The sequence below is a fragment of the Cricetulus griseus genome (genome assembly GCF_003668045.3).
Source record: "Cricetulus griseus strain 17A/GY chromosome 1 unlocalized genomic scaffold, alternate assembly CriGri-PICRH-1.0 chr1_1, whole genome shotgun sequence".
Taxonomy (NCBI): Eukaryota; Metazoa; Chordata; class Mammalia; order Rodentia; family Cricetidae; genus Cricetulus; species Cricetulus griseus.
In genome coordinates this window covers 247,936,801-247,942,452 of record NW_023276807.1, presented here as the reverse complement: position 1 = coordinate 247,942,452, position 5,652 = coordinate 247,936,801, and positions in this window count along the sequence as shown.

The following is a 5,652-nucleotide window of genomic DNA, read 5'->3' as shown; positions in this document are numbered from 1 at the left end:
ACAAATGTAATGGTTTTTCAAAAATGTCCTTAGAGCAGCAAATATGTAGATAATAAAAGTTGCATTTTCTTGAAATAATGGCTGCATTTGAATTATAATCTTCTCTTAAAAGATATGGTAGGATGGCCGAATCACACGCTAAGGAATATTATAAATATGTATCTGATAGGAATCTGTCTGACATACTGTGCTGTTGGGTTTTATTCAGGAACCCACTAGTGGATTTACTGTGATGCTACTTTAGAAGGTTTCCTGTACTATTTGATGTTTAAGGGATCAGAAAAGCAGTTTTAAAGGGCAAAATGAAAGTGACATAAGGTGTTCAATTCAAATGATATGGAAGATGATCTTATGAACAACATCAAAGGTCCTCATACTCTATTTGTTACACACACACACACACACACACACACACACACACACACACACACACACTGACAGGTATAGGTCAAATACGTTTAAATCAAATATTGCAATATCAAATGAAATACTGCAGTGTGAACAGAGAAACATGAAAATATATATTTATATTTTATACAAACTGTTTTAATTTACAAAGAAATTTTTTTCATAAAGTGTAACTAAAACTCAATTGTATTTTAAGATAGTCAACTCTATTAAGTTTGGTAACATATTGTATATATTTACATTAATCAATATCAATACTTTAATTGTCATCAGATAAATTGTCATTACTTGAATTTTTTGTGTGTGCGTGCGTGCGTGCATGCGTGTGTGTGTGTGTGTGTGTGTGTGTGTGTGTGTGTGTGTGCACATGTGTGTGTGTGTGTGTGTGTGTGCACATGTGTGTGTTTGGCCTAATTTAAAAATTATTAACCTGCTCAATTTAAATATCATTAACATACCTTTTAATCAAGTTCAATATTGTATTTATTATTCTTTGACCAAATCAGTTCTGAACAGTGGCCTATCAGATGTCCTTCCAAGATGTAGTATTGACCTTATATTTACAAAGCTTTAAATCCATCCTTGGTACTAGAAAAAGTAATTCTACAAACAAAACCTTTACAGCTGAAAACTCTCAATACTTGATCTCCATATCTACATTTCTCAAATGCCTGTGTGTTCTGTGTGCCTCTGTATAGGTCAATTTCTGAAGCCTCTGACTAGATGCCAATATCCTATGTGCCAAATATGATAATTTTTCTTTCAGATTGAAGCCACATGTTAAATAGCTCAGTTCATCCTACTGTGTATCATGCTGATCAACTTGTAACCATTTAGAGTCATTGTGAAAATAAGTCTCTGAGTATGTACTTGATAATTTTCCTATTTACATTAATTGCAGGGGGACCACCCATACTAAGTATAGTAGCTATTGGTTATGGTGAATTGCTGGATAAAATGACCAAAATGTCCTGTGAATAAGAATTCATCTCCACCTATTTTCTGATTGCAGATTCATCCTGATAAACAGCCTAGATTTCTGCTGCTTTTTCTATCATGTCAGACATGTTCGTACCCCTCAACCAAAAAAGTAAATGAACTTCCTTCCTTAAATTGCTTTTGTCAGAGGATACTGTCATAGCAAAAAAACAAGGAACTGACAACGAAAATTGATGCCCATAAATCAAGATGAATCTGACCATGTGGTTCTTAAACCATTGAAACTGGGTTATGGAATGACTTTGAAAGAATTTGGAAGGTTAGACTATTAGGAACCCTTTCCCACAAAAGTCCCCAAAGTATGACCTAAGTAGACCTATATAGGCCATATCCTTGGGAATTTTGTAGACAAGAATGCTGATAGGAACAGGAACAGGGGCAGCCCAGGTAATGAGTTTTCAGAGGACAAAACCTCTATTAGAAAATGGAATGGAAATCTTTTTTTTTTTGTAATATTATGGTGAAAAATCAGGCTGTGTTCCATCTATGTCCTGAAAACAGAGTAATAAAAAGGTTTATGGTAATGGGATGAAGAAAACTTTATATCTTCAGCTTTTATTTTTTGTTCTGAGTGGGTGGTGTTAGTCATAGGATAAGAATAACTAACCAGAATAACCAAAATAATCAAAACACCAAATATTCAGAATAAAGAGAAAATCTTAAGAGCAGCAAAGGAAAAAGACCAAGTAACATATAAAGGCAGACCTATCAGAATCACACCCAACTTCTCAAAGGAAACTTTGAAAACCAGAAGGACCTGGATAGATATCCTACAAACACTGAGGGAGCATGGATGCCTACCCAGACTACTGTACCCAGCAAAACTTTCAATCACTATAGATGAAGAAAACAAGATATTCCATGACAAAATGAGACTTAAATAATATCCACAAATCCAGCACTACAGAAAGTTCTAGAAAGAAAACTCCAACCCAACGAAAATAACTACACTGAAAAAAAACATAGGCAATAGATAATCTAATTCTACCAAACACGAAAAGAAAGAGGAGGACTAAATGGCACACAATGACACCACCAACAATAAATCCAAAACAAACAAGAACCAACAATCAATGGACATTAATATCACTCAATTTCAATGGTCTTAACCTGCCCACAAGAAGATACAGGCAAACAGAATGGATACAAAGAAAGAATCCATCCTTCTGCTGTATACAAGAAACACACCTCAACTTCAAAGACAGGCGATACCTCAGACAAAAGGGTTGGGAAAAGATTTTCCAATCAAATGGGCCCAAGAAACAAGCTGGTGTAGCAAACCTAATATCTAATAAATTAGACTTCAAACTAAAATCAATCAAAGAGATGAAGGACATTTCATACTTGTCACAGGAAAAGTCTATCAAGATGATGTCTCAATGTTGAACATCAATGCCCCAAATATGAAGGCACCTACATTTGTAAAAGAAATATTACTGAAGCTTGAAGAGATCAATCCACAGTCCGTAAGGCTAAGGTTTCTTTATTCTGATAACATCAGCAAAGCACAAGCCAAAGTGTGCCAGGGGCAGCAAGGCAGCCAGGCCAGAGAGAAGGGAAGGGAGAAGGGAGAAGGGAGAAGGGAGAAGGGAGAAGGGAGAAGAAGGGAGAAGAAGGGAGAAGGGAGAAGGGAGAAGGGAGAAGGGAGAAGGGAGAGAAGGGAGAAAGGGAGAAAGGGAGAAAGGGAGAAGGGAGAAGGGAGAAGGGAGAAGGGAGAAGAAGGTCTCCACGTGTGTGCAGTCCCTTAAGAACCCTTCCTGCATCACCTTAGAATTCCCCTCACCACAACCCTATGGGCGTGTCCTGGCCCACCTGTCCAGGCTACTAGGAGGTGAGGCTACAGTGTCTCCCTACAGAAGCTCAAACCACACATAAAACCACACACACTAATAGTAGGAGACTTCAACACCCCGATTTCACCACAAGAAAGAACCAGCAGACAGAAACTTAACAAAGAAAAAAGGATCTAACAGAAGTTATGACCCAACTGGGTTTAACAGATATCTCTAGAACATTCCATCCAAACACAAAAGAATATACCTTCTTCTCAGCACCACATGGCATATTCTCTAAAATTGACCACATAGTTGGCAAGAAAACCTCCACAGATACAAAAGAATTTAATTAAGCCCCTGTATCTTATCAGATCACCATGCTTTAAAGCTAGAATTCAACAGCAATACAAATTGCAGAAAACCTACAAACTCGTGGAAATTGAATAACACCCAATTACACCATTCCTGGGTTGAGGAAGAAATAAAAAAAGAAATTAAAGACTTCCTAGAATATAATGAGAATATAGACACAACATACCCAAACTTATGGGACACTTTGAAAGCAGTACTAAGTGGAAAGTTCATAGCAATAAGTGCTCATATGAAGAAACTAGAGAATAGTCACATGAGAGAAATTACAGAACAACTGAAAGCTTTACAGCCAAAAGCAGCAGACTCCAGGAAATAATCAAACTGAGGGCTGAAATCAATAAAGTAGAAACTAGGAGAACATCACAAAAATCAATGAAACAAAGAGTTGGTTCTTTGAGAAGATCAACAAGATAGACAAACCTGTATTCATACTAACCAAAAGGCAGAGAGAGAGCATGCTAATTAACAAAATCAGAAATGAAAAAGGGGATATAACAATGGACACAGAGGAAATCCAGAGAATCTTCATGTCATTCTTTGAAAACCTGTACCCCAGAAAATTCAAAAATCTAAAGGAAATGGACAGTTTTCTGGATAAATATCACTTACCAAAATTAAACCAAGAAAAGATAAGCAATTAAAACCAACCTATAACCCCTAGAGAAATAGAAGCAGTCATCAAAAGCCTTCCAACCAAAAAAAAAAAAAAAAAAAAAGCCCAGGGCCAGATGGCTTCAATGCAGAATGCTACCAGAAATTCAAATAAGAGCTAATACCAGTACTGCACAAGTTGCTCCACACAATAGAAGCAGAAGGGATATTGCCAAAATCTTTTTATGAAGCTACAATCACCCAAGCCACCCAAAGAAACAACTAAAAAAGAGAACTGCAGACCAATATCCCTCATTAACTTCGATTCAAAAATACTCAACAAAAATTTGGTGAATTAAATCCAAGAACACATCAGTAAAATCATCCACTATGATCAAGTAGGCGGCATTCCAGGGATGCAAGGATGGTTTAACATATAAAAATCCATCAATGTAATCCACCATATAAATAAACTGAAAAAGAAAAACCACTTTATCATCTCACTAGATGCTGAAAAAAACTTTGAGAAAATCCAACACACCTTCATGATGAAGATCTTTGAGAGATCTATGATATCAGGAACATATCTAAACATGATAAACACAATATACACCAAACATATAGGCAACATCAAACTAAATGGAGAGAAACTCAAAGCGTTTCTTCTAAAAATCAGGAACAAAACAAGGCTGTCCACTCTCTCCATATCTCTTCAATATTGTACTTGAAGTTCTAGCTAGAGCAATAAGATAAGAAAAGAGTATAAAAGGGATACAAATTGGAAAGAAAGAAGACAAACTTTCACTATTTGCAGATGACATGATAGTCTACATTAGTGACCCGAAAAACTCTACCAGGGAACTCCTATAGCTGATAAACACCTTCAGCAAGGTAGTAGGATACCAAATTCACTCAAAAAAATCAGTAGCCCTACTAAAGACAGATGATAAATCCAATGAGAAAGAAATCAAGGAAACATCACATTTTACAATATCCACAAACAACATAAAATATCTTGGGATAACACTAACCAAAAAATTGAAAGATCTGTACAATAAGAACTTTGAGTCTTTAAAGAAAGAAATTAAAGAAGATACCAGAAAACGGAAAGATTTCCCATGCTCTTGAATAGGTAGGATCAACATAGTAAAAATGGCAATCCTGCCAAAAGCAATCTACAGATTCATTGCAATCCCCATCAAAATCACAACAGTTTTTCACAGATATTGAAAGAACACTACTCACTTTATATGGAAAAATAAAAAACCCAGGATAGCCAAAACAACTCTTTACAATAAAGGATCTTCTGGAGGCATCACAATCCCTTCCTTCAAGCTCTACTATAGAGCCATAGTTCTGAAAACAGCTTGGTATTGGCAAAAAAAAAAAAAAATAGACAGATAGACCAATGGAATTGAATGGAAAACACTAATATTAACCCAAACACCTATGAACATCTTATTTTTGACTAAGATCCTAAATCTATACAATGGAAGAAAGATAGCAT